Source organism: Lutra lutra, chromosome 14 (assembly GCF_902655055.1).
Source record: "Lutra lutra chromosome 14, mLutLut1.2, whole genome shotgun sequence".
Taxonomy (NCBI): Eukaryota; Metazoa; Chordata; class Mammalia; order Carnivora; family Mustelidae; genus Lutra; species Lutra lutra.
Window position 1 is genome coordinate 14432214 of NC_062291.1, and position 19032 is coordinate 14451245.

The 19032-nt window shown below is 48.6% G+C and overlaps 1 protein-coding gene across 15 annotated transcripts in view; it reads left to right on the forward strand.

Moving 5' to 3' along the window:
* Nucleotides 1–19032, forward strand: part of SGMS1 (sphingomyelin synthase 1) — a 269326-nt gene that overhangs the window by 197433 nt on the left and 52861 nt on the right. The window contains exon 1 of one of the 15 annotated variants that reach the window (XM_047703359.1): nucleotides 479–671. The exons of 10 other annotated variants lie outside the window; for them this stretch is intronic. The gene's annotated coding sequence lies outside the window, so the exon portion shown is untranslated. Of the gene's footprint in view, nucleotides 1–478; nucleotides 672–7145; nucleotides 7165–7808; nucleotides 7828–14841; nucleotides 14861–17158; nucleotides 17308–19032 lie in introns of those variants that run through there. 4 more of the 15 variants (XM_047703360.1, XM_047703361.1, XM_047703362.1 and 1 more) reach the window with 4 other exon arrangements.

Here is a 19032-nt window from a genome sequence, read left to right on the forward strand (position 1 = left end):
GCCTGCCTCACGATGAGGCCACAAGTCCCAATGAGGTCAATTACTAGGCGTAAGTGTTTATCCGAAGCTGCCGTGTTTCAGGAGTCTGCTGCTGGTCTGGTCACACATGCTAATTACTGTCACCGCAGGGCAGCACAGTTGCCGTGGTGGCGTCCGCGGTAGGAGTCGGTCATGGCGTCCTGAGCCTCTGGTCTCGCTGGGGCCCGCGGGGAGGCCAGTTGCATCAGCACCGGCGGAAGACAGGCTCTGAGCCCCATTTGGTGTCTGCCCAGTGCCCAGCCCCTGCTGCTCACACACTCACATTGCACATACTTGGAACAAGAAGTCGTTGTCGCTGGTCTCATACTTTGTTCCACGGAAAGAAAGCTTCAGTTCATGTTTTCTTCGTACTGAGAAGGCATGGGCGCACATGCTGCTGAGCGCCGATGGGGAGCATTATTCTCAGGGCCTGCAGTCATGACACATGTTGTTCATCCTCACGGGCTCATGGACGTGTTCCTACCCTCCTGCTTGTGGAGGCGGGAAGCTGTTGCACAGAGGGGCTGGGTCACATGCCCAAGATCCCACAGCCTGTAACCAGAAGAGCGAAGATTGAAACTTCAGCCATCTCTAGACCACCGGACTCACTTTACTCTCCAGTAAGAGAAAACGGTTAAAGGGAACATACCCAGGTAAAGTCCACGTAGCTGGTGACAACCCTTCTGAGCCTTTCGGGGCCCATAGTTCCAAATCCCTGATTTCACATTGGTGGGCAAACCCTGTTTCTCCCCAGCACGTACGTGTATATCTGTGCATGCACACGTGCGTATGTACATACATGATGCCTTGCACGGTGTGCGCACACACATATGCACGTGTATGTGGTCACAGGGCCTGCTCAGCAATACTTGCTATATCAAAAGAGAACTGTGGGATGGTTTTCAGCTTTTTCGGTGAATTTCTTCATGTGGTGACTTGATGGTCATTGAGATTCTTGGCTTGGTTCGATTGAGAATGGAATACATGCTGGTTGCCCAGAACATGGCAGGAGCTGACCAGAACCTCACCTTTGGAAAGTGATACCAGAACCACGTCAGGGCACTTGCGGGGCGGGGGAGGTACTTCCCATCACTTAGAGAAGGCATGCAGCTGGGCTGAACGACTTTGTGGCGTTAAAACAATCTAAAAATTCTAAAAATTAAAATTATGATTGCATAGCGTTCAGAAACCATTTTGACCTAAAAGCTGATGATTTAAAAATTTAGGATCTCATGGTAGTAATTAACTTTTCAGTATCTGCCAGTTCATTCAAGTGTTCTGGATGTGTGTTCCCAGCGCGTGGGGGCTGTTACGACCCCGATTGTTCGCATCCGATCGGTGGGGCGGTTTCCATTTGAGGTGCATATGTATTTATTTGTCATTACCATTTCAGGTGAATAATGACTATTTTCCGAAGACTGTTTGTCAAGAAGCTCAGAGAGAGTAGAAAAGTAACAGGACTGCGACTTTTATGAATGAGAGAGCCACACACAGTATGCTCTTGACGAGATGGTGAAGTATTTGCGAGCATATCCTGGCCTGGAAGGGTTTCTGTGCGTAGGCTTTGGAAATGTGTCTCACACGCAGAAGGCGTTCCCAGGTCAGGGCTTCAGGTCACAGTTCTCCGACGGAAGCCCCTTGAGGCAGGTTCTGTTCCTGTCACCCCCTCATAGATTCCACACCTTTGTATTTCCTGGCTTCTGTGAATCAGTAACATCTGAGGAGAAAGCTTTTCCTTAAAGGAAAGAACGGATTTATCTCGAATACCGCTGGAACCTGAATGGTCGCTTAGGTGACAGTTATTGTTTTTTGTCATCTTTGGCACACAGGAAAGGCAGACTCTTCAGCTGGTGTTTGCCCTCAAAGCCGCGAACCCGTGTTGATGTTTATCAACATCATTATCAACATCATTTATAACAACATTAAAGATAACTCATGCACAGAGGCAGAGAGACCCAGACATCTAAATAAACTTAGACACGTGTCCTTCAGAACTTTTAAACATAGATTTTCTCTCTTGTGGGAGGGGGCGGGGCTGGGACCTCATGTGTGTGTGGCTGGCATGTTGTTAAAAATCAGCCCAGCTGTGTCCTCCCCCCCCCCCCCGCCACCTCCCCACCTTCTGCTATGGTGTGTCATGGCTGTCTGCGCTCGTGTCACAACTAGACCTGCCTCTACCCTTCACCATCTTCATCTTGCTTGACTGGGGATGTGCGTGATCCAAGGTTCACGATCCTCCTTGAACTGGGGAGTGACAGTGTAAGGAGGCGCTGCCGGTGACTCACGGGGCACCCTCCCCCACACGGGCTTTCAGCTGGTGTGAGGGGCCATGGCTGGGATGATTGCCTGCTGTCTGCGGAGCGGACAACTTGGATCTAAGTCCACCAGCCACGCCAGAGAGCTCAGAGGATGAGATTTCACTGCAGAGAGAATGGGTCAGGGATATTGATGTAGAGAGGATTAACCGATCCGTGTGGGTGTGTTTGTTGCCCTTGAGCTTAGTGCACAGTAATTTTGAGTCAGTTTAATAACCTAAATCAGCCAGTAATGTTCACATTTTGAGTGTCCCTAATTGCTGAGCTCCCAAGAGTGCGCTGAGGAACGAGACACGTCTTACAAGTGATCTCACCTCACTCCTCAGAGCTTTCTTTTTTCTTTCTTTCTTTCTTTTTTTTTTTTTTAAAGATTTTATTTATTTATTTGACAGACAGAGATCACAAGTAGGCAGAGTCAGGCATAGAGAGTGGGGGAAGCAGGCTCCCTGCTGAGCAGAGAGCCTCATGACCTGAGCTGAAGGCACAGGCTTTAACCCACTGAACCACCCAGGCGCGGCTCCTCAGAGCTTTCTTTGTAATGGAGTCTCAGAGCTGCTGCTTTTAGAGAGTCAGAGGTGTGGGGACTTGGCTGATTTGAAGAGAATCTTTGAGTTCTTAAGTCAAGAGGGGGAAGATGGGGAAAATGATGTCATCTAGGGTCCGGCGTAGGCTTGGGTGAGAGAAGGTACTACTGTACTGAAGGCAGCCATGATTTACTGAGCACCTGCTCTGTGCCTGGATTATACTAAGTGCTTTGCAACTCTTTCTCTCATTTAATCCCATGAAGTAGGTGGTTACAGTATCCTTACACTTTATACACAAGGAAATTGGCTTGGAAAGGTGGTTAACTTTCCCAGTATCATAGAGTTTAAGTCTAGTTCTTTCTACTTTGTAACTGATTTGCGTTAAGACTGGCCTTTTCCTTCACTCTCTGGTTCAAGTATATCCCCCCTTCCATGGTCCTGAATTTTTTTTACTCCCTCTTTGTGTACGCTTGAACTGCTGCTCCTTACAGATCTGTGAACATAGATTGATCTGAAACAAAGCATCCTGGGGAAGAAAAAGAATGTTATCGTTTGAATTGACCTTTGCCTTGCTTTGCTCAATGCCGAGCTGGCCACGTGTGTGTGAGCTCATGGGCGTTGAAAATGCAGAGAAAAGAGAAGAGGTGGTGTTTAACCTTGGCCTCCAGACGGGGCACACTGGGTCCCTGCTCTGTGGAGCTTAGGGAAGTGAGACCCTGGAGGACACTGGCCACTGAAAGGGGCTGAGATTTCCTCAGGGTAAACTATACCACTTTCATTCTTGTTCCAGATCTTCATCAGGGAAAGAGGGAAATACGAGGATCCAGACCTTGGTGTGGATCCTTCGAGAGTCTTGTCAAGTACACTTGGCACCTGTAGTCTCACGATGAATCCGTGAACGGTGGAGTAGGGAAAAATGGCATACACCACCACAAGCATCTATGGAACCTGGAGATAATGGTGTTGAGAAGTGGCCAGTCTTTGATGTGGTGTGGGGGCCGTGTCTCTGGACGGGGGTCCCCTGATGCCTGATGCTGCTCTGTGTTGTCGCTCCCCACGAAGCACACTCGACCCGTGTCACCAACAGTGTTCGGTCCTCATTCTTTCAGAGGGCTGCTAGCACAGCGGCTGTCCAGAGCAGCCCGGGACGGAGCCACCTGGACTCGAAGCCCCCCTTTCCCCTCAGGACACTAATGTGGTCTCAGACACCTTGGGTGGCACCTGTCTCTTCTAGCTCGTTCTGTTTGTCCTGCCTTCCCAAAGCATTGAGTTTCATTTGTGTAGAAACTGGTCACTTGGTTTCCAGACTCCAGTTCGTGGGTTAATGTTGAATTGAATCAGGTAATGACAGAAAGAGGCACAGCCTGCATGGACAGGTCAGGAGGCCGATATCACCGAGTCTCAGTCAGCATCGTCTGCCGCTGGTCAGGCTGATGGTGGCCAGTGGCTGTGGCAGGGAGTGGCGCTCAGCCATCATGTGCTGTCCTGTGTCATGAGGGCCCGGACTACACCTGCCCCGTGGTGGGGAAAGGAACTGTTCATGGCGGGGTTGGGGGGTCCCGGGACAACACCAGCAGCTTGTTCTGCTTGATTGTTACCACAAATCCCATCTTGACTCGCCCACATCCAGCGTGCTCATTCGAAGGTGTTACCGGGGATGTGATCACACAAACGTAGCTGTGTGGCTGGGGAGAGCGGGGCATCCTGTCCCCGGCCATCTCCGTACCAGCGGGAGAGGCGCCGTGGTCCACTGGGAACCCGTGCTCTGCCCGGCTCACTCAGGTGCGACTGCTGTGCTCCCCCCTTGCTGTGAACGCTGGCGGGCGTCCACGCAGGCGACAGCATTGTTCTGCCTATGGTCATTAGTTCATGAAGTGTCATTAGTCCATACAGGGATTTGTTAATTTGGTTCATTACTTGACTTCCTTTAAGAGCTAGCCCTTAACTTCAGTCACTGTTCTTCTCACGCAGGAAAGGCTCGTACCAGTTACTACTTGTGACCCTCTTTGGCATTGAAGGAAAAGCAAAAGCCTAGAACACAGCAGCATTGGCTGTCCCAGCCCGGACATTGGAGTCAAACTTGATTAGCTTTCCCGCCCTTGAACTAAGTTAGACATGACCTAAATGAGAAGCAGGGGTTAGCTCTAAAGAATGGGCATTTTTTGCTGTTGTGTGTTTATTTTCACATAACCTCAGATTTACTTGGATGTCCATTTCCTAGTGCCTGGCCCCTGAATTTGTCCAGACCTATTCAAAGACCACAGCTTCTGAGAAAACCCACAGTTGGACAGTTAATGGATAACCCAGCGGCAACAGGAGCGGGCTAGTGGCTGTGATTCTTGATCGAGTCTGGACAAATTTTGCCCTGTCATGAGTCATAAACTGTGGTCCAGAACAGAAAGAACATCATCTGAGGTGTCAGGTGGGAGTCAGCACTGTGCCCTTGTCACCTGTGTGGCTGTCCCTGACTCATCTTCCTGGAAGGAAGAATTCCTGTAGCCTGTGATGGGCATGTTGCTGTAGGATTCATGAGATGGGCACTCAGACTCTATAGGTTCTAGCACTTGGATCTTTAGGTTCAGACCAGTTTCAGATTGGGGTCAGGGACTCCTGGTCCAAAGCAGAATGGGAAACCTCCTAGGACTGGCATCATCCATCAGGTTGGGACTGGTCAGTTTGGAAGAAGAGCTTCTCTTATGTGGTGCATTTATACGGTGGAGTATCTATCACTCAGCTGTCAGCATTTACATCGACACAGATGGACCCCGGAGGGGATGATCCTGAGTGAGATAAGGCTATGAGAGAGAGAGAATTGTCTTAGGGTTTCACTCATATGTAGAATTTAAGAACCAGCGCAGAGGACCCCAGGGGAAGGGTGAGAAAACTTAATGAGAAGTCAAGAGAAAGGGAGAGGAGCCATGAGATACTCTTCACTCTGGGAAACAAACTGAGGGTTGCTGGAGGGAAGGGGGTGGGCAGTGGGGTGACTGGAGGAGGGGCATTAAGGAAGGCTGGTGATGTGATGAGCACTGGCTGTTATATGCAACTGATGAATTATTGATCTCTGCATCTGAAACTAATGATGTGTACTATATGTTGGCTCATTGAATTTAAATTAAAAAAAAAAAAAAAGAAAAGTTTCTCTTAAAAGCTGAGAGAGGGGGTGCCTGGGTGGCTCAGTGGGTTAGGCCTCTGCCTTCAGTTCAGGTCATGATCTCAGGGTCCTGGGATGGAGTCCCACTTGGGGCTCTCTGCTTAGTGGGGAGCCTGCTTCCTCCTCTCTCTCTCTCTCTCTCTGCCTGCCTCTCTGCCTAATTGTGATCTGTGTCTGTCAAGTAAATAAATAAAATCTTAAAAAAAAAAAAAAAAGGCTGAGAGTGGACAGGTAATGAGAAGGGGATGTATCTGCTTTACCCTTTGGCCCAAGGATTGGCTGATGTGGCAGTTTTCCCCTGCTTTTGTAGTGTCTGTATAGAGAGGATGTGTGACTCAGGTAACAAAGGTCAGGAGTCTGAACTTTCGGGTAATCAGTACCATGCCCTGAGAGCATAGGATGACCAGTGTTCTGAGGACATAAGATCGAAAGAATCCCCTTGGCTTGGGGCTTGGACCTTTATCGGCTCACCTGCCGAACCTTCAGGGGCTGTGCTGCTCGGCCGGCGCTCCTGGGTGTCCGTACTGATAGAAAACCATTCTGCCAAGAGAGTGTTTTTTTCTCATTGAGGGACATCTGTCCGGAAAGGTCTGTGGAGCAGCTGTCTTGAGTCATTGGTCTCGCAACTCAGTACCTTTATCAAGTGGAGTTTCTGGAACAGAGTCTCCTTGCTTAGCCTGGCTCCCTGTCCGCTGCGGTGATGTTTCTCGGAGATTTCCTGCCTCGCGTCCGCCTGCAGTGCTAGAAAGATGGAGCTAGTGAGGGAGTGGACCGCATGACTGGAGCTTCCATGGGCATCTTCATGGTCCACGCCAGGCGGTGGTTTGGGCTTCCTCTGGTTCCCGTCGTCTGTCTCCTGGGGGGGCAGTCTTCCCCATCAGCATCTGATCCTTTTGCCCTTCTCTTCTCTGGCGGATGAGCCCTGGCATCTTCCGGTAGAGGAACCAGACATATGTCCTCATTCTCTGAGCAAAGAGCTAGGGGACAAAGGCCCACCTGAGTGTAGGGTGACAGGTGGGTGACACTTGGGTGCACCATCTGGGTCAGGCTGCACTTTGTTCAGGGAATGTCGTGCATAAGGGCAGGTGATCAAAGAGGTACTGGTTTTACTATATGTATGTGTGTTAAATCATCATATTCTCCACTGGGAAAGGTAAGTGCCATCAAGACGTGTTGGCTCCCGTAACTGGTGGTGAATGAGTGAGGCTTGTAGGACAGATCTGTGTGCTGGGAGCGGTGGCGCTCTGCTGGTGCTGGTGTGGAATCTGCTGACTTACCCTTTGGTTTCATCCCACCGTGCCACAGAAATTTGTAGGTGCGTTTATTTTTCTTCTTTTTTTTCTGGGTACTTTCTGGTTTTGTGCATATCCATGTATTATTTTAAAAACAAACTGGGTTCCTACTAAATTCGTGCTTAAAAAACCATTTTCTTGCTGCAGTTTTCCAAACAATTTTTAAGGACGTGAAGTGAGGAGTAAAATGACCTCCTTATCCTTATCACCCAGTGTTGACAGCCGTCCGATCTCTGTGACTATGGTTCTGGGACGGGGAGGGCGGTATTTCAAAGCCAGTCTCAGGCATTGTATCATGTTGCTCCAACACTTTGTTCTCATGTCTGTTATCCAGTTATTTACTTTTTGTCTGTTGACTCTTCTTTCTCTTGTTCCTGAAATAACTTTTGGACTGTGCCCCTGCTGACGCTGTAAAGGTGCACATGTCTGGCAGCCACGCCCTTTGCGCAGCGCTCAGGGGCTGGCCGTCAGGGACCCTGAGGAGGACAACCTCGGTGGCGTGAAGTTACTGGGAGAACCCAGAGGTATGACTGCGGCCTCCCTGGCTGGTGGGGTTAAGTGGAAGGCGAGGCCTGTCCTTAGGATGTTGTAGATCCAACCCGACGTCCTGGTGACTGGTGTTAAGTAACGACAACCTTACAGAAACGATGGTCCTTGAGCCCTAAGGCGCCCTTGGGGAGCACGACTAGATCTTGTTTAATTTCTGTAGTTCCCGGGGCAGATTGCTGTCGCTATAACCGCGTAGTCAAATCTCTTTTGGGCAGCGTTGCCTGGCTTTGAGACATTTCCCTGTGGTTTGTCTTATTGGGCCCGACTGCAGAGCCCTGGGTGAGGAAAGGTGTTGAACTCTGCCTGGGTCAGTACTCAACCGACTTGACGTTCGTTCTCAGGTCCCCTGGCCCTGTGTCGGGGGGATTTGAGCTGCTTGGGAACCTATTGTGAAACAGAAGCATGGCTTTTTCTTTGCTCTTGGACATTGCTGTGGCAGATGTTGGAGAAATGCACAGAACGGTGGACCACATGCTGGAGGTGCTTGGGGAAGGGCCACGGGTGCAAGCACACCCCTTTCTGGGGCAGATTCCTGCCATCACAGTCTCACCGATCGTTTTCTTCCCATGACCTCTCTCCTTGGCTCCGACCAAACCCTGACCATGACCGCTGCCACTTTGACCTTGGTGCACGGGTTACCTTGGTGATAGAATTCATTTGAGCCTAACATGCCTGAAATTTTTCCTGGGAACTGGAGGTCTTTGATCCAGTAGAGACATTGTGTGGACGTGCCTCCACCCCCGTGAGAACTTGGTGCAAACATTGGATCTCCCAGTTCCTTTTTTTTTTTTTTTTAAAGATTTTATTTATTTGACACAGAGACAGAGATCACAAGTAGGCAGAGAGTCAGACAGAGAGAGAGGAGGAAGCAGGCTCCCTGCTGAGCAGAGAGCCCAATTTGGGGCTCAATCCCCAGGACCCTGAGATCATGACCTGAGCCGAAGGCAGAGGCTTTAACCCACTGAGCCACTCAGGCGCCCCTTCCCAGTTCCTTTTAAAATGTCTAGATGTGAATATTTTATTGGCTGAAATTCCCCAAGGGAATAGAATGATTCTTCAGAGTTTATATCCTATTCGGGGAATCTTTACAGCAGCAATTTCAAAATTTGTCTATTTTGTTTCTCACAAAGATAATTTTTATTTCATCAGTTAAAATTGGTTTCCAGCTGAAGTGTCTTTCCTGCGGCAGCTGAATTTTGTAAAACACAGAGCAGGCGTTCATTTATTACACAGACTTAAAGTACCAACCATTTGAGTAAGAGTCAGACATAATTTTGGTGCAGGTATTTTAACCATGGTTTATTGGGCAAGGGTTTCTTTATAGAAAATAGGTCAATCTAATTTTTCAATAAGAAGTTGCTTTGAAAAAGTTAAGAGAGAGCCAGCTAAAATCCGGGGGCGGGGGCGGGATGTGTGTTATGGAATATGTTACCTGGTAGGCTGTGCTGTTTCAGGCATTAAATTAGTCAAAACGGTGGTCAGCCAAATGTTCTCCAACAGAGGTTCTGGTTTTAACACATAAATACAACGCAGATCTGCAATTAGTATATTAACCAATATGCAAATGATGCACCAAATAATTAAGGAAGTGCTCAGAAGCAGTTTTGTTTGTGAAACAAAGAGTTTCGTACAAAGTCTGCTGAGACACGGGGCTTGTGAGCTGTTCCGTGTTTTGCAGGCACCGGGACACTGCGCGGAGCACACGTGCTGAAGAGGCCACGGAAGGGCAGATCTGTGGCTGAGCCCGGGCCTGTGGACCCTGCTGGGCTTCCAGGGGGCCTTCATCTGGGGGAGCTGGTGGTGGCCGGCCTGTGGGGAGACGTGGGGACGCGGACACACACACGAGGCCCATGGGTCCGGTCTCTGCCGTGTGACCCTGGGCGACGCACTTCGATGCCCCAGTTTGTAAATCTGAAAGGTTCATTTAGAGTGTGACCTTCAAATGAAGGTGCTTGAATCCCCCAGATAAGAGTTGGTAGGTCAAGAGGTGTGAAGTAACGTGATAAACACATTATTTCTTGTCGATTCGGGCAAAGGGGATGGTTTTGTGTGAAGCTCGCTGTGATTGTGGTCTAGGGCAACACACAGGATTTAGGTGTGGTTTTATGGTAAATTGTAAACATGAAGTCTTGCCCTTCTTACAGTAGGGGCCCTAAGGCCCGTGTACCCAGACCCTTGGGTGGCTGTGTCTTCCCTCTGCTCACAGGAGTCATGGGAGAAAGTGTTCAGAATGTTCTAGTTGCCAGATGTGGTCTGAACTCTTTCCCTCATCCTTGATACGATTCTGCTGGAAGAACAGGTCGGGGGCGCCTTTCTCTGTTTTCCTGCGTCGTGTTTGTAGGTTACTTGGACGGCTGGTTCCCGTTAGATGGAGCCGCTTAGACTCACTATTTCATTCATTCTCTTGTAGCCCTTGAGTGCCCGCTCTGTGCTAGGCACGCTTTGGGACTTTTAATCAGCACATTTTCTGTTTTGATATTTAATTTAAATAGCCAGTCTTTGGAGTAGACAATACATTCACGTGGTTCCACATTCAGACGGTCAGAGAGGATCCCCAGGCACGGGGTGGGTCCCACCCTCGCTGCCCAGGTCCACTCCCCGGGGTTGGTGTGCGGGGACTGCTTTGAAGCCTTCAAGCAGTATTTTATGTGTGTCTCTTACACACATGGCATGATACAATACATATACATCTTTCCCTTCACTTCTTTCATTTAACAATTAGTTTTGCATTTTTTTTTTTTTTTAACTCCTGAGGGACGCCCCTCAAACAGCACAGGTTATCGGAAGGACGGGGCTGAGGAGGCTGGGTCACCATCCCACCCTCCTGCCCTTGAAAGTGCCTCTGGGTTTGAATCTGGCATGAGGGGAACATGTTGCTTCTGTAATGAGCAGGGACAGAATATAAGGTAAACATGTTCACACAGACTCACGTAAATGTGTTTTGGTGGAACGGGTCACGGCTGTGTCTGGGGTGGAGGTTGGGAGCTCTTCAGAGCCTGGAACCTAGGGGCTGAAGGTAGGACCTGGGGAGGGGCTCTTCAACCTAGGAGAGGGGGCTCTCAGAAAGAACCACAGTCATGTTTGTGTGCCTTTGCCTAAGAGGTTGGGGAAGTCAACACTGTGTGGAAGGAACTTCCTGGGCGGTTTGTCCCCTGATGTGACCCCTGCTGTCACAGGTGTGACTTGTGCTCAGGAATGGTCTGTGTGACAGATGGAGCTTGAGGTGACAGAAGTCTGTCCACAGCCTGGGCTCTGGACAGGAAACCTGCTCTTGTCTCCCAGCTGTGGAGCAAGGGTGGGGATGGTGGACGCGCGAGCCTGGGCCAGGAGCGGACAAGGCGGGTGGGCCCTGTGCTTGGAACCCCCAGTGGTGGTGACCCGTGAGCACGCCCCCGAGGTGGCAGGGAAGGAAGGGAGAAGAATTTGTGATAACAAGGTGTGTGGTAACAGTGCCCCCTTACTTTGAGGAACTCAAAACACATTCTGGAATCTTCTGTCGGCATTGCTCCTCAGTGTGACAGGAAGGGAAGGGACAGCATCCTCGCTTGGGGCCACACACCCCTGAGTGTAGGGCACACGGGGTTGGAGCCCGCTGTCGGAACCCTGCTCTGGCGTGTGACCTCAAGCACCGCAGCTTACGTCTCGGGCCTTGGTCCTCACCCGTTCATAGGGATTCTTACTCCTTCTCATAGGATTGCTTTGCTTTCGGTGAGCGTGTCTGTAAAAAGCTCAGGTCCTAGTAAACTCGGAGTACTTAGCTGTTCTCTGCTCTTCTCGCCAGGAGGTGGGAGCAGGGAGCGAGAAAGCAAGTCCCGGACCTTCCCTCTCACATGCACAGCAGAAGTGTGCTAAAGAAGGGCCTTGGAGTTGTGTTCTTTTGTTTAGAGAGAGCATGTGAGTCAGGGTAGGGGCGAGGGAGAGAGAGAATCTTAAGCAGGCTCGATGCCCAGTGCAGAGCCCGACGCAGGGCTCGAGATCATGACTTGAGCCGAAATGAAAAGTCAAGACGCGCAGCCGACCGAGCCACCCAGGCACCCGTGGCCTTGGATTCTTGTTCCTGCTCAGTTCTTGGCTTAAACTGCCCTCTGAACATTCAGGGCTCTTCAGAGTCATTTAGAGGTCACCAGGGCCCCTGGGAGCCTGAGCGTCGATGTCTGTCGGATAGGTTTGCTCCAAGAACACACGCGTTGCTCTGATACTTTGGTAATTAACAGCTAAGCAGCAGGACGTCATACCGTCTGTCCCGCGTACAAGTGTGTCTCTTGTTACTCTCACCTGTTGGTGGGTTGGACGTGGCTTTCCGAGGCTGAGGCCGTGGTGCAGTGATTGGTGTTACGATTCTTCATAGGCTCTGATGGAGAAGTGTTTCAGGTGTCAGCTTGCATACCCAGAGCCCTCAGGATTCATTTAAAGTTTATTTTCTGGTTCCTTTGGGATTAGATTTGTCTTCTAAAAGGGGGATTGTCTCATCATAGATTTTAACTCCCACAGCAATAGGGGCCAGCCCGCCGCAGCCTGCTGCAGGGAGAGATGAGCTGCTGGCTCCGCGCCCCCACCCCAGCCCTCCAGCCTCCCCCCGCAGTGCCCCAAACCCACCTTTTGATGGAACATTCGAGATCTTTCCAGGCACTGAGTGCTTTACCTGTGTTTCTCCTTCTGTCTTCTTCAGAACCTTGTGATGGCCTTGTGACAACTTCGCAGGTGGTATCGTCTCTACTGTCCGCCCAGGGAAGGTGGGGGAGTTCAACCCGCCTGTGGTCACATGGCAGGAACTGGTGGAGTGGGCACAAGAAGGCCCATCTCCCTGATTCCAGAATCTGTGTTCTTAGCCCGACCCTTGCAATGGTTGGAGTCATCACTGGTGTGCTAGAACGATGGCTTGTCAACAGTTCTCCGAGGTTACCACCTGCGAGCATTACTAGTAATAAGACATGGGGACGTCAGCCCGTCCTGCGATGCCCTGAAGAGGATACAGCATCGCTTCTGAGGTGTTCTTGCCCAGAATGCACAACCTCAAGCTAACCCGGAGAGAGCATCTGAGAGATACCCTTCCAGGTACCTCCTGTGGGCCATGGCGTCAAGGCCCGGAAGTGCAAGGGCTGATCGAGGATGGACCACATGTTGGGGGAGACTGATGAGAGGGGACACTGCAGGGACATGGGGGAAATGTAAACAAGGTCCGTCTCTTGGTCACTGAGAGCATGACAGCATTCATTTCCTGGTGTTGATAACTGCACTCTGGTCAACTCAGTTGTTCACAGAAAGGAAACTGGGTGAAGGGTATACCTCCATTTTCTGTGCTATTACTGCAGCTTTTCCCTACATTTCACATTGTTTACAACAAAAAAGCAAAAAAATACTTATTTTAGCCACCTGAGATTGATAGTATTTATTCTCATTTTAGAGTTGAGGAAACAAGAAAAAAATGTTTGGTAACCTGCCCAAGATCACACAAACGGTAGCCGTTATTAGCGAAGGAAGGAGGGAGAATTCAGACCCGCTCTGGGACATTCTGGCACCTACTAGAAGCACCAGGCCTGTGGCTGCTTCAAGTTTAAGTGTGTGTGTGAGAGACAGCAGCCACGACCACACTCCAGTCAGAAGAGAGTGTCTGTGCCTATTGAGAAAAAAGCAGTGCACATTACTAATATAGAATTTTATATGTATATATGTATGTATGTATGTGTTTTGTGTGTATATGAAACAGTATTAAGAGAATTTTATATTTAAGGCAATTTTAAAAAATCACATGAAGTGCAGTCCAAGTCAAAGTTATGTAATTTTTACGAAGGATAGTGGAAACTGTTCATTATAAGGCTGTTGTGATCTTTTTTGCAAATAATTTCTATATCCTGTGTCTCCAAAATACTGCGTTCCTCTTTCTTCTTGGTGTTCTTTCAGATTTTTCTTGCGGAGTTGGCACGGTTACACGTGTGATGTTCACACCGTTTCATTCAGATGGCACAGGAGGAAGATCATCCTTCTGTCTTGCTTTATTAGAAGATTGGTGGTTTGAAAAAAACATGTTTAAAAAAAAAAAACGGGATTGGGGGCGCCTGGGTGGCTCAGTGGGTTAAGCCTCTGCCTTCGGCTCAGGTCATGGTCTCAGGGTCCTGGGATCGAGCCCCGCATCGGGCTCTCTGCTCAGCGGGGAGCCTGCTTCCTCCTCTCTCTCTGCCTGCCTCTCTGCCTGCTTGTGATCTCTGTCTGTCACATAAATAAAATATTTAAATAAATAACTAATTAAAGAGACAGGATTGTTCTAAAACTTCAGGCCAAACATGAGAATACAAATTTGAAAGAAAATCCTGTATGAATTTTTAAAATCCTGATATACTAGAATTGCAACAAAAGTCCTTTTAATAAAAGGAAGAGGTGGATTATTGGCTCTGTTCATCTCAAAAACTCAATGAGAAATTCTGGATAATTCCTTGATATAATAGTATTAAAAGTGTGGTACGAAGATCTAACCTGGAACCCCTTCCTGAGCCTCCACGTCCTCCCTGGTAAAATAGAGGTACAATAAACCTAGAATTTTTGCTGAGAGAATCAGATAATTTTATAGCTTATAAAGTACCTGCAAATAAAAGCTGTAAACATTCATTTTTCTTTATTTTGCTTTTTTAGAAAGCACTTTCTTCCTTCTTGGTAAGAAGCCATTGTACTTTGTGTGTAACTCCTGCTGGAATTAATAACCCGCTTCTGAAGACCTTGACCTTTGCTGTTTTGATTTCCTCGCGTTTGGTGTTTCTGGGAATGACCGGAAGCAGGTTGCTCTGTGCCGAGCCTGCTTCAGCCGGCATACGGTGGTGCTGTTGATCTGGCATGTGATTCCCGGGGTCCTGTGATGAAACTGGTAGCTCATAAAAATGAAGCCCAGGGTGCCAGGCCTGGGGAGTCCGTGAGACCAGAATGATCTCGAGGGCTGGTTTTGCTGTAATTTAGATCTTGTCTGCTCAAGCCAGTCTGGCAGCTCATGGGGCTCCGTTGATAACAGAAGATAAGGGGGTGTGTTGGGATTTTGGGGGAGGGTGGGGTGGGAGATGGGGATGTATGTGTGTGTGTTGGGGGAGGGTATCCACCTTTCAAACAGCAACTGGTTTTTACAGTCTTTTGTGAGAAAAATATTAAGTGTTCATGATACGAAATTTTGAGCTGTAAGAAGGAAAGTGGGAGGGTTAAGTCGCCGGGAGTAACTGTCATGAGTTTGGCGTGTAGACCCAAACTCTCATTGTCCAGTCGTGTAGATCTCTCTGTGATACAGTCATCACAGAACCCACGACTGAGCTGTACGCAGACTGCACAGAAGCTTGCTTGAAATCGGCAGCGCACAGTATCACATGTGTCTCTCCATACCCTCGCAGGCTCTCCAGGAAGACCGTTTATCACAGTGTAGAGTTGCTCATTAAGGGTACTGATGCCGCTGGTCGGTTTCTTGTTGTACCTGAGGACTCTTCCCAGAGATGGACTGGGGCCAGCTGAGACCCCACAGGTCAAAAGTCAATTAAATGTAATCTCAGCTCTTATTTCCCAAGCTAACTACCATGTAAATGTTGCCTAATACAAAAGGCACAGATACGTATGTCTAGTAGTTTTGACCTCGGGAGTTCCAGAGGATCTAAGGAGAGAAGGTCTGTCTTCTACTCTGCGGCAACTCAGCTCTGGGACGGTGGGTTAGCAGAGCCTGCGGGGGACTGGGCCAGGGTCTGCTCCATTTTCCTTTCATCCTGACCAGAGTTTCTGCTGCCAGCAGGGTTGGATGGGTTTCTAAAGATACAGGGAACCTGAAGCCTCATGAAGAGGCGGTGGCCAGGGAGGGTGAAGTCTGGGACTGGCTGGACTTGAGAATTCTTCAGTGATCTTTCCTCCCTTCCTTCTTTTTTTCTCTTTTTCCTCTCGTACTCTCTGTCATGTTTATTTTTTTTAAGCACAGAGTGGTACATGATTATCGCATAGAAATCACATATGGAAAAGTGATGCCCCCCCCCACTCCAGTCTCCAGCATTGCTGTCCCATAGCCTCTGACTGTGTGTACTTATAGACTTTTTATGCTTATAAATGTGGGTGTACATCTATACAGCAAAATACATATGTTTTACTTTATTTCATTTATTTATTTATTTTAAGTGGGCTCCATGCCCCACGTGGAGCCCAGAGTGGGGCTTGAACTCAGGACCCTGAGATCAAGACCTGAGCTGAGGTCAGGAGTCGGACGCTAAACCGACAGAGCCCCCCCAGGCGCCCCCCCACAGATGCATTTCAGAATGAAAATAATCCACACTTCGGTGTCACAGACGCGCTGGCAACCACAGGTGCACCTCGGCCTCCGATAACCGTGTGGCCTATAGTGAGGAGGTTCCACATTGTTTTATCCAGATCACGATGAAGGTGGTTTCGATGCTTCTGCTCTGCCCTCACGGCTGCAGTGAATGCTTCTGCACCAACGTCTCGACTTGTTAATATGTCTGTAAGCCGGATTCTTAGGAATTCTGCGACAACAAGTAGGATGTGGATTTGGTAATGAACGTTGCATTGCCTTACATGAAGGTTACGACAGTCTTCCCTGGTCTCTGATTATTTCTGCTCGTGCTGAACCTTACATGCATTCCTTGTATTTATCTCCCGTTCCACACTCTTGGTACTTACGGTTCCGTTTATCCTACCTGTCGTGTCCTCCGCGTCGCTCTACCCGGATCATGGGTTCTCACCGTGGGAGATACTCACGGCTTTTTAAGAATGGCTGCCCGGGACAGCGGGGAGTTGTAGAAACAAAACTCGTACTCATTCGGGGAATAACAAAGTAACTCCGGGTTCAGTGGCTCATTCTGCTGTTCTTGTGGACACGGGTTTGCTGCTCCTTCGTGGTGGTGACCATCACCAGGGTCAGTTCCGAGTAAGTGCGGATACACAAGGTACTAGTCATGGCAATGTGCTCACTCGCTGAACAAGTGTTTACTGTTGGAGCCAGAGGAACCTTGCTGGCCAGGAGCGTGGTGTGTGTTCCTGGGGCTCCCAGAGTGTCCCGGACACTGTTCAGTGCTTAGTACGTGCTTATTAGTAAATGGTCTTGTTCTCATGATGTGACTTGGCTCTTAGAGATATGGATAATTTTCAGTCCTTAGCTCTTAGCGTGGCTCTGTTTATACCAAAGAGAAAAGCTCATTAGGAGTATAAATAGAAGGTGAATTTGAGCACGCGTCTTCAGCGTGGTTGCTGTGCCTGTCACCCTTGCCAGGGTGCGTGGGTCATCTGCTCTCTGAACACTGACCAAGTCCCCTTTATGGACAGGGAGTCTCTGGAACGTGCCCGAGGTCAGCATAAGCAGGGCTTATTTTAGACGAGGACCTTACGTTCTGTGTTTAGTAACTTGATTCCCTCAACATAGGCATGGAACACAATGCAGAAATGGTGTGGCCACTCGCGGGACCACCCCTGACCGCCCCTGTTACTTACTGGTAAGAACGTAGTTTTCAGAAATAATTTGGAAAGCCACTTTTGGCACTTTTAGTTCCTAAATGCCCTCCTTATCGAGAGATTCTGTCCCCCCAAATGTAGGGTACAGTTGCCATTCTTAGTCATTTTCCAGTTTCGATCTTCACAGCTGCTGTTTTGTCCTTTTACAAATGAAATCCATAGTTTCCCTTGCTCCTTGTTTCTCTTTTATGCCGAAATAACCTGTGACATTTGGAAGTTAAATTGTTTGATCCCACAGTTTGCATCCTTAGCTCATTTGACAAGACGGTGAAATGCTTTTAATGAGCCGGGCCCCCTTTTCAGGTTATGATAACATAATGTTCTCGTTGGACGTGTTACTGACATTTTGTCAAATGGTTTAGGTTGTTAATGCATGCAGAATTTGGGGGTGGAAGTGAGCATTCCATGATCTGGGCATTTAAAAAAGACACAGTTTAGGACCCACGCCTGCAGCTCTGTTTCAGTGGCCAGGCTCTGTTAGGGGAGAGGTGCTTAGCGACGGGCCATCTCGCCATCCTGTTGCTCGGGTCTGCCTGATTCCCCTGTCCTGCCTCAGCCAGGCCTCAGCTGCGACTTCAGATGAACGAACAGTCTATCCATAAAGAACCTCATTCTCGTTCTTTCTGAAGCCACTGGGAAACGCCTGTAAGGTGTCCTGTTGCCCACGATGGTACTGTGTCCCTCACTGAGACACTCTTACCAACCTGACCCAGCGTCCTCCCTAGGGGGATTTTGGTCACTTTGAAAAAAAAGGAATGGCTTCATTTTAGGTGGGAAATGACTGTGTTTATAATTCGGAGGGGAAAGTCGTCTTTTTACTCTAATTCATTGTGTAAATATGAAATTCTAAATTTTCTCTGATTACGTTCAGTTTTGCATTTTATGGCGTTAACTCTGGATTTTCTTTTTACTTTGCCTGTGGCAAAGAATAAAAACTGAGCTACCTCTTTGAAACTTCTCCTTAAGCATAACAATTGGATGGCCTATTCCTTTTGCATTCCTTTTGCATGTTTGCATGCTTAAGTTCTTAAGTCAGTATGGCTCGTGTCATTATCTTTTCCTACTAAAGGAGAAAGCGGTATAATTAAAGGATGTATGTTTTCCCATCTGAAAATCCTAGCTGTATTTCTTTTTAAGAGGTTATTTATTTTTTAATGATTTTTTTGATGATGTATTTTATGGATTTATTCTCTTTTTATAGGTGAGAGAAAATGAGTTTTCAGGAGCATAATCTATTGTCACACTGTGAAGAATCTGGATTTAAGACCAGTGTTCTTAGAGTCAGATACAGGCAACTGCCTTCCTTATCCAGTATTTATTTTTTCATTCATGGAGCAGAGATTTATATTGAGTGCTGAGCACGGTGCTAGCTCCTGGGATACTGTAGCGGAAAAATACAATGGGCCTTCCTTCACGGAGCTTCTGTGGTGGTAGGACAGAAAGACACTAAGGGAGATGATGTGGGTCAGGGGATGATCACAGAGGGTTGTCAGAAGAGATCACGTAGGAGTAGAGACCTGGAAGGTGAGTGAAGAAGAAGGTGACCGGGTCCTGGGTTGCAATGGCTGTTCAAAGGTCCTGAGGCCGTCAGGAACTAGAAGCAGACTCCCGTAATTAAAGTGTGCGGGGGCAGCACTTGGCTGTACAAGGGCAGGAAGGGTCTTGTAAGCTATGTAACAGTTGAGCGTGGGTTTTATTCTCAGAGT